At 50.5% G+C, this 10000-nt stretch overlaps 1 non-coding gene and 1 pseudogene across 1 annotated transcript; both read right to left on the bottom strand.

Moving 5' to 3' along the window:
• The window catches only part of LOC139997221 (large subunit ribosomal RNA), an 8871-nt pseudogene extending 3507 nt beyond the window's left edge, over positions 1-5364 (bottom strand).
• A 2121-nt stretch (positions 5365-7485) lies between these two features.
• On the bottom strand, positions 7486-7640 carry LOC139997222 (5.8S ribosomal RNA). Its single transcript, XR_011802654.1, has one exon. It is a non-coding gene; the product is annotated as a 5.8S ribosomal RNA (ribosomal RNA).
• Between the last annotated feature and the right edge of the window lie 2360 nt (positions 7641-10000).

Raw genomic sequence — 10000 nt, 5'->3', positions numbered from 1 at the left:
AGGTGTTCTTTTGTTAATCCATCCGGACCTGCCGCGGCTTTCTTTCTGATCTTTCTAATTTTCTCCGCCACATCCTCAACAGCTATCGGCGTAAAAATTTCGTTTAACGACAGCTTAGAGACACATTGATCATTAATAAACGGGACACTAGATGGTCCTTGTTGCCCCCATAATTCTTTATAGTGTCTCTTGACTTCTTCAGCTGCCGGTGGCTGCCTGGCTGGTTCCAGGTATGCGCGATCGTCGTTGATAACGACATCGGCCAACTTCTTTGGACACTCATAAAACAGATCCTGGCATCGTGCGTATGAAAACCGCTTTCTTGCGTTGCGGCTGTTCTTTTTATGTCCCATTTGGGGCTTATTCCGACTTAAATTACATTTAGTGATCTCTATTTTATTGACTTTCTTTATAATTTCATAGAGATGTGCAATAAAATTATTTAATTCTTTACCAAGGGCTTCCTCGTTCCCTTGGTTTAATTTAAAAATATTTTCCAGCCGATCGTAGGCCTCACTTAAAACAGGAGGTACGTCGGCTGTCGTCAGTATGGCTTCTTCCAGGCTGAGTCTCCATGCACTAAGAGACTCATTGTCAACGCGGATCTCAGGCGCATTTGAAGACGCATTGCCTGGATCCACGAGATCGCACCCTCCCACTGTTGCCCAATTAGCCTCCTGAGAGCTTGTTGCCTCACCGACCAGTCTTAGCTTTTTTCTCTGATATTTGATCTGGTCTAAAGTCTTGTTTGTGAGGATCTTATTTATTTCTTTGTTTGGATATTTATGGTTTTTAAATTTTTCATTAAGCTCTCTCAAGAGACTAAGTTCTACTTCCGTCCAATTTTTATCTTTTGGGGGGTCCGGTCCCCTTCTTTTCTGATTTCTTAGGGCAGGGTGCGCATGCCTTTCGTGGGTCGAGAGTCCTCTCTGGGTCCCGAAACTCATGGGACATGCTTCACACTTATATTTTCCCACTGCCTTTTGACCAGTGCCTGTACATTTAGGAATGTGGCACTGGGTCCCATGAAGTTTCGAGAAACTTTTCCCACAGAGACAACTCCATTTAATATTCGCATCTGTATGGTGTAGATCGAGGTGCTTGTTCAGGTCGGATAACGACATGAAGAAAAGGTTTATTCCCTTCTCTTCACATACTGGACACGCAACCCGATCGCCCACTAAAGGTACCGTAATTCCATAACTCGTTGTCCGTTGGCTAGCTTGGTCGTCACCCATGATCCCCTGAGAAGCGGAAAAATCCGCCACGGCGCCTCCGGGATCGAGAGGCGTCGCGTCCGAGGCTTCGGTTGAATCGAACATTGAAACAAGAATATGTGTATCCGAAGTATTTAATTCCATCCATCATCCATCTCATGTCCTTTGATTAGCCAGGTCGTCATAGGTATGAAGGAACGAGTTCCTTGTTGTTGGTTTAACATCCTCCTCTTCACGGTACTCCATTTCCCGTTTCGGCACGGCCGATGATGTTGTTCAGCTCACGTCCCTTCGTCGCTACACTCCGTTTGGCCATGTCCGCTAACACCCGGGGGATATTTCCCCACGCTAGCGAAGCGAACATGTTACCGGCGGTACCACGAGGAGGTAGGAGTGCAACTTGGATAGACAGGGCCAAGGCCCTGCCTATCCCCGAGTACCTATGACTCCCCAAGGCCCCGCGACAAGGCCGTTATGTAGCGGCCAGACGCTGAGGGCCTCGAGGGGTAGCAATGTGAGGCACGGCCCGGCGGCGCATCGCCTTCCAGATGTTCGTCAATTTGCTCAAAGGGAAAAAAATTCGCTACGCACGACCAACAAGGGCCGCACGCAGCGAAAATCCCCCCTCGAGTATGCGAATCGAAGTCCAGCGGCGTATTGCTTTCCAGCTCAGCCACCAAACCCGAAACGTGCAGCCTTCAGACAAAAGCACCACCGAACTGCTCGCTCTTAGACCTTCCAAGCACATACAACGCCACGTTGAGCGGTGTATTGCTCTTCCAGTGTGCGCGACTAAGTCCAGCGGCGTATTGCTTTCTGGCGCGTGTCAAAATGATAGCACATACCCAGCTGGCACTGCCGGGGACACCGCCTAGGTGTAGATGGGAATCGATTTAAAGGAAAAAAAAATTCGCTACGCACGATCGATAAGACCGCACGCAGCAAACCCTTCCCTATTGTAATGAGCGACTAAGTCCAGCGGCGTATTGCTTTTTAGCGTACGCACCGAACCAGACGCTAGTAATTCCATAGCGGATATCCGGCTAAGTCCAGCGGCGTATTGCTTTTTCGATGGTATAAAAAAAGCCTTAAATGGAAAAAAATCGCTACGCACGACCATAAGACCGTACGCAGCGAATCCCCCCATAAGCCTTTATTAGCGCATGCGACACCAAGGCCCGCAACACATTGCACCCCATTAAGGGGCCAATTACGTCACTAGTACGATGACGAGACTTTTGACAACCTTAAGAGAGTCATAGTTACTCCCGCCGTTTACCCGCGCTTTTTTGAATTTCTTCACGTTGACATTCAGAGCACTGGGCAGAAATCACATTGCGTCAACACCCTTGGGGGCCATCGCAATGCTTTGTTTTAATTAGACAGTCGGATTCCCCTAGTCCGTGCCAGTTCTGAGCTGAGCGTTGAATGGCGGCCGAAGAGAACGACCGCGCGCAACGACGATAATTAGATATCGTCGAGCGACGGAAGCCTCGCAGCAAGGAAGATCCGCGGGAGGCCAAGGCACGGGACCGAGCTCGGATCCAGGGTTACGCGACGACCGCGATCGTCTCCATACCCGTTGCAAACGAGAAATGGATAGACCGGGACGCCGTTTCGACCGTTCAGCTCGCCCAGGCCCGGCACGTCAGCCAAACCCGCTTCCCGACCAAGCCCGACACGCCCCGCTCCTCAGAGCCAATCCTTATTCCGAAGTTACGGATCCAATTTGCCGACTTCCCTTACCTACATTAATCTATCGACTAGAGGCTCTTTACCTTGGAGACCTGCTGCGGATATGGGTACGAACCGGCGCGACACCTCCACGTGGCCCTCTCCTGGATTTTCAAGGTCCGAGGGGAAGATCCGGACACCGCCGCAACTGCGGTGCTCTTCGCGTTCCAAACCCTATCTCCCTGCTAGAGGTTTCCAGGGAACTCGAACGCTTATACAGAAAAGAAAACTCTTCCCGGATCTCCCGACGGCGTCTCCAGGTCATTTTGGGTTACCCCGACGAACACTCTTACGAGGGCCCGAATGGTATGCGGTTCCGCTGCCGGGTTCCGGAATAGGAACCGGATTCCCTTTCGCCCAATGGGTGTTTATCTTTCGCTCAACTTTTTTTACACATTTTGTGTTATAGCATTTTCGTGTATATATGATCTTAGGACACCTCATCTGCATAGGATTTCTCTTAGGGCTTAGGATCGACTGACTCGTGTGCAACGGCTGTTCACACGAAACCCTTCTCCACGTCAGTCCTCCAGGGCCTCGCTGGAGTATTTGCTACTACCACCAAGATCTGCACCGACGGCGGCTCCAGGCAGGCTCGCGCCCAGACCCTTCTGCGCACACCGCCGCGACCCTCCTACTCGTCAGAGCTTCATGAAGGACGGTCCACGATCGCAATTGATCGAAAGACTCGCGTGCCTTCCCACTTGCCACTGACGGCGGAGTATAGGCGCGACGCTTCAGCGCCATCCATTTTCAGGGCTAGTTGCTTCGGCAGGTGAGTTGTTACACACTCCTTAGCGGATTCCGACTTCCATGGCCACCGTCCTGCTGTCTTAAGCAACCAACGCCTTTCATGGTATCCCATAAGCGTCGACTTAGGCGCCTTAACTCCACGTTTGGTTCATCCCACAGCGCCAGTTCTGCTTACCAAAATTGGCCCACTTGGCACTCTGATCCGACAATTGTATCTCGTGGCTTCATGATCCAAGCAAGCCAGAGATCTCACCCATTTAAAGTTTGAGAATAGGTTGAGGTCGTTTCGGCCCCAAGGCCTCTAATCATTCGCTTTACCAGATGAGACTCGTACGCGTTCGAAGAGAACGGACGAGTGCCAGCTATCCTGAGGGAAACTTCGGAGGGAACCAGCTACTAGATGGTTCGATTAGTCTTTCGCCCCTATACCCAGTTCCGACGATCGATTTGCACGTCAGAATCGCTACGGACCTCCATCAGGGTTTCCCCTGACTTCGTCCTGACCAGGCATAGTTCACCATCTTTCGGGTCCCAACGTGTACGCTCTAGGTGCGCCTCTCCTCGCAATGAGAACGAGACGCCCCGGGAGTGCGGGGCCGCATTGTCTCGCGGCCCATCCTCCCTCGATCGGACACGCGCAACCCACTCAGGGTGGGCACGCGCGCCGATTTTCACTTTCATTTCGCCTTTAGGTTTACAAGTCCCAATGACTCGCGTACATGTTAGACTCCTTGGTCCGTGTTTCAAGACGGGTCCTGAGAGTACCCAAAGCAATAGCGTCGCCGACCGGTAATCAGAGACTCGGCCAGTCCAAGAAATCCGCCAGCCAACAGCTGCCGATGCCCCAGCACGGAATTAAACTCCGTAAAAACTGAGAACGATCGACGATCGCTTGCGGCGGTCTAGACGCACACACATTCGAGAATGGATTGGTTGCGGCCCGATACCGTCTAGTGTACCGTCGTGCAGTCGGCCGGGCGACCGAGGGTCTGCCGCGTGCGCCGAAGCGACGCGACAGTCACCCGCTCGGGCCGTAGACCGACACACAACGGGTCGCGACGTTCTACTAGGGGAGAAGTGCACGACTACGACGCCGGAGCGTTCGAATCGAAGGTGGCGTGCCCTCGCCAATGGAACCACGAAGGCCCACCCGGAGCATCGCTCACCAACGATCACCGACGCCGTCGACGATGAATCTCCCCATTCGATCTTTTGGGTTTCTCAGGTTTACCCCTGAACGGTTTCACGTACTCTTGAACTCTCTCTTCAAAGTTCTTTTCAACTTTCCCTCACGGTACTTGTTCGCTATCGGTCTCGTGGTTGTATTTAGCCTTAGATGGAGTTTACCACCAACTTAGGGCTGCACTCTCAAGCAACCCGACTCTAAGGAGAGATCCTCCCGAAACGCGTTCCGGTCACTACGGGCCTGGCACCCTCTGTGGGTACATGGCCCCATTCAAGATGGACTTGGACGCGGTTCGACGTCACGGGATAAACGGATCCTCCCGAACACTACATTTCCCAACGGCGGAACCGCGGGATTCAGTGCTGGGCTAATTCCTGTTCGCTCGCCGCTACTAAGGAAATCCTTGTTAGTTTCTTTTCCTCCGCTTAGTAATATGCTTAAATTCAGCGGGTGATCTCGCCTACTCTGAGGTCGCTTCAACGTCACGACACGGTGACAATTTTTTTTTTCAAAGAAAAAAAAATTTCGTGCCATGTGGGCGCGATTCGAGAAAAGCAAGACGGTTTGATAACAATGCGACAGAGGGTCTTTATTTTTATTTCTCTCTCCGAGAATCGCCTCAAAGAGAAAAAAAAATAAAAAAAAAAATAATTCGAATAGAATCGAGAACCGTATATTCTATCTCGATCGAGAAACGTTTTATGCATCTCGCCAAAGTGCCTTTTAAACTTCGTTCGTCGTATCATGTTCGAGCTAAGACTCACGCAAGACACCCGTAACGATCTCCGGTTTTTAACGCCCGTCCTCTTTGTATAATATATATATATTATACGTGTTATGTATAATATATCTCCCGTAGCCGTTTCTCTCTTCTCGACGATTCCAGCGGTTCCTTGTTTTCGCCTGTTATTGCTGGCACAGAGATCGAACACGCGACATATATATAACATATCGGTTTCTTTGCTCTGTACCAACGACGAAAACGCACGGGAACTCACGCAAGTGGAAAAGCGAGCGCGAGACGTACACAACGGGGTGAATTTATTACTCGGGGACTGGACGACCGGCGATACGTTAGGATGCGCGGTCCAGCGATAGACGACGAAGAGACATGGGATGACCAACGATCTCTTTTTCTCTAATACTCGGAGCGCCGAAACGCCTTAAAGCAAAAAAAAATCACACGCGCGTACGTCGTACGTACGGCGCGTGTATACCTCGTCTCTAATCAAGTTTCGTTAGTCTTTCTCGAGCCTCGCCAAAGAGGATCGTTCTCTTCCTCTGCGCGATCTCTCCGTGCCAATGTCAGAGATTATTCTCTTTCGCACGACGACGAAAACGACTATTTTCGACGATCCGAACAACTTTGTAACGGACTCACATGCACATCTTAAAATCGGGTACAGAAACGTTGCGCAACACCGTGAGCTTTTCTCTTCTTCGTCACCCTTAAATATAGCCGATCGTAGACGCACGCTAGATCGTAACACACTTTTCGTTGATTTCCGACGAACGTGGCTTTGGGCCAGGCGCGCGGGCAGAGAGATACGCGACCGACGGGGAAAAATTCGTCCCGATACATGTACGCGTACTCTCCGATCTCCGCGCAACGCTGGGGATCATCTCCCTAAGTCATCAGCGTTCGAAGAAATCTCGTGTGTCCGTTCCCGGATCTACGGCTTTCTCTGGGTTCGCGAAGAACAGAAAAAAGCACAGAGGATGAAAAACGCAACGACGACCCATCGATGCGACGGTCCTCGTTGTCTTCTCGTCAGTCGTCTCGCGCCTGCAGAATACATCTCTGCCGCACGAACAGACGGAGTGGGTATTCGATCCCTGGGGCTGTACGAGTAAAAACATCTTGATGAAAAGACGGTTGTGTTTCTTTAAGGCACACAGTTTTTCGTTACGCCACCAAGTTTAGGTTTAGGTTTTAATATCTTGGTTCTCTTTTCTCTCCTCTCTCGACTGACTTTGTTCAAAAATATTTTTGCTTTCTCTCAGTCTCGCCAAAAATTCATTTAAGACGACGTCGGGGGCGCGGTCATTCGTGCTTATCGAAGACTAACAAAACGTAGCAGAGGCTGATACAAAAAGAAAAAAAAAATCGGCCACGAAGAAAACTCGCTCTGTGTATCTCGATAACCGCGTCGACGACGACGGTTCTCTCCGCGCTCTTTTAATTCGTATCCTTCTTCTTGCGCTTCGTCCGACTCAGAAACGTTCGTAAAACACGAACGACGGCGGGTTGTCAAGCCAAGAAGGGACAGAGAAGAGACGGAGGTAGTTTTGCGAGTCTCCCGTGAACGCGATAGATTTTTCATATATATTTGTATCGAGAGCATGCGTACGCCGGTCTCCACACGATCCAGCGACGAACGCCGACGAACGTCCAACAATCGCTCGTACGTCGCGTACGAGCCCTCGACCGCTCTTTAATTCGTATTCTTTTGCTTGGCGCTCGTCCTCCGACTCAGAAACGTTCGTTTAAAGATAAAACGAACGACGGCGGGCTGTCGACGAGGCAAGAAAGAACAGAGAGATACGGACCGAGAGCAACGATACGCAACGCAAGCAGTCTTAGGTTTACGTGAGCAACCCTCAGCCAGGCGTGGTCCAGGAATTGTATCCGTGGACCGCAATGTGCGTTCGAAATGTCGATGTTCATGTGTCCTGCAGTTCACACGTTGACGCGCAATTAGCTGCGTTCTTCATCGACCCACGAGCCAAGTGATCCACCGTTCAGGGTAATCGTTTATGCATGGATTTTTGTTTGTGTACTCAGGTTTTTGTACTCTTATTCTCGGTTCGAAAGAAGCCGATATCCGACAAACGTCCGACCAACGGGAATCGAACGCGCGGAAGTCGCCATATGATTGACGACACGAAAATACGTTCGAAAACGAAATCGGACGGACTGCGCGACGACACACGCAGCCCGCCGACCGGGCGTAAAGTGCATTATAATATATAACAACCAACGAGATCGAAGCTCCGTTCGTCAGGAAACGACGGGGATATAACACCCGATTCTGAATCCTCTGTACAGCACACGATCTCGCGAAGAAAGCGCACGGTGGCTAGCCCATGATATATATATATATGTTCGTTCCTCTCGTCCAGTTATTCGAAGCAAACAGCCGATATGCATCTCCATCGTTCGGGTAAAAAAAAATCGATGGGACGCGCACGGTCGTAGTCTTCCTCGCGCGGTCGTTTCTTCCCGATAGCCAGAAGCAGAGTTTGAAAAACTCTAGCGACGGAACGAGGCATTAGACTCTCGACAACGAGGATACAGACACGGCCGGCGGTCCCCTCTGAATCGACTTCGGTGGTTCAGGTAAAAATAAAAAAAATCGATGGGACGCGCACGGTCGTCCTTCCTCTTCCTCGCGCGCGGTCTATTCTTCCCGATAGCCAGAAGCAGAGTTTGAAAAACTCTAGCGACGGAACGAGGCATTAGACTCGCGACAACGAGGATAGAGAGACGACCGGCGGTCCCCTCTGAATCCACTTTGGTCGCTCAGGTAAAAATAAAAAAAAATTCGAAAGGGACGCGCACGGTCGTCCTTCCTCTTCCTCGCGCGGTCTTTTCTTCCCGATAGCCAGAAGCAGAGTTTGAAAAACTCTAGCGACGGAACGAGGCATTAGACTCTCGACAACGAGGATAGAGAGACGGCCGGCGGTCCCCTCCGAACGGATGGCGACAACGACGACTAAAGCGCGAAAAATCGCGACGAAAAGGAACGCATCTCCGTTCAGGTGTATGTGTGTGCGTGCGTTTAAAAAAAATTCGATGGGACTCGCAGCCATCGGCCTCGCGCGGTCGTTTCTTCCCGATAGCCAGAAGCAGAGTTTGAAAAACTCTAGCGACGGAACGAGGCATATGACTCACGACAACGAGGATATGGACAGGCGGTCCCCTCTGAACGGGTCGACGAGACGATGGTAAAAGAGACGAACCGGACGAAACTTCCGTCGATCAGGTAAAAATAAAAAAAAATTCGATGGGACGCGCACGGTCGTCGTCGTCTTCCTCGCGCGGTCGTTTCTTCCCGATAGCCAGAAGCAGAGTTTGAAAAACTCTAGCGACGGAACGAGGCATATGACTCACGACAACGAGGATAGAGAGACGGCCGGCGGTCCCCTCTGAATCGACTTCGGTGGTTCAGGTAAAAATAAAAAAAATCGATGGGACGCGCACGGTCGTCGTTCCTCTTCCTCGCGCGCGGTCTATTCTTCCCGATAGCCAGAAGCAGAGTTTGAAAAACTCTAGCGACGGAACGAGGCATTAGACTCGCGAGGATAGAGAGACGGCCGGCGGTCCCCTCTGAACCAACTTCGTCTAGTTAAGAATCGTTACTCTTTACCATCACTCGCCTTGGTATATATCTTTTCGGGCCAACATCCACGCAATGCGTTTTCGTTCTAGGTTACCCGATCCACGAGTACGAACGTACAACGTGGTTTCGTTTTGTCGAACATCGTATATCGTTCGCCGTTGAAACGAACGACAACGAAACGACATAGGAAGAACGAACGCCCTTTGGGTAGGAAGCACGTTTCGAGGAACGACGAGAGTTTGGAGAGACGCGCGAGATAGCTGGAGACGCGCAGATATAGGTATCCATGGATCTTCGAAGAGAACCTTCGAAGATATATAATTCGGTATCCTTTTTTTCTGCGGCTCGCTATTCGCGTTCTTTCGCTCTCGTCGACGACTCGTTATAGACGCTTCGTTCGATCCCAAAGAGCAGTCTTCCTTATGTCCCGTTGCTAGGAGGTGAGGCCTACGCAACGCAACTACGAAATATAGAAGAGGTGTGAGCAGTGATCTCTCCGACACGAGGCACTTTAGAGATTTTAGTTTATATATTATATTGTTCGTTCGTTGGATTTCCACGATGCAAATACGAAATACGAGATCGTGACGGCGGGTCTTTCTGTGTACGACCTCACGCAGGCGCCTCGATCGCATTTCTCATTACACGTGGTTTCCACTGTAACTTTTAGTTTTTTCGATATGTGTTCAGCTCAAGTTCCCTCACATATCGTTATTATTATTATTATTATTAATAGTAGCGGTTTCGTGTTATAGGATTCGGAGACG

This window comes from Bombus fervidus, unplaced genomic scaffold (assembly GCF_041682495.2).
Source record: "Bombus fervidus isolate BK054 unplaced genomic scaffold, iyBomFerv1 scaffold0040, whole genome shotgun sequence".
Lineage (NCBI taxonomy): Eukaryota > Metazoa > Arthropoda > Insecta > Hymenoptera > Apidae > Bombus > Bombus fervidus.
The sequence above is the reverse complement of the archived record's forward strand: the minus strand, read 5'-3'. Positions and strand labels throughout refer to the sequence as shown.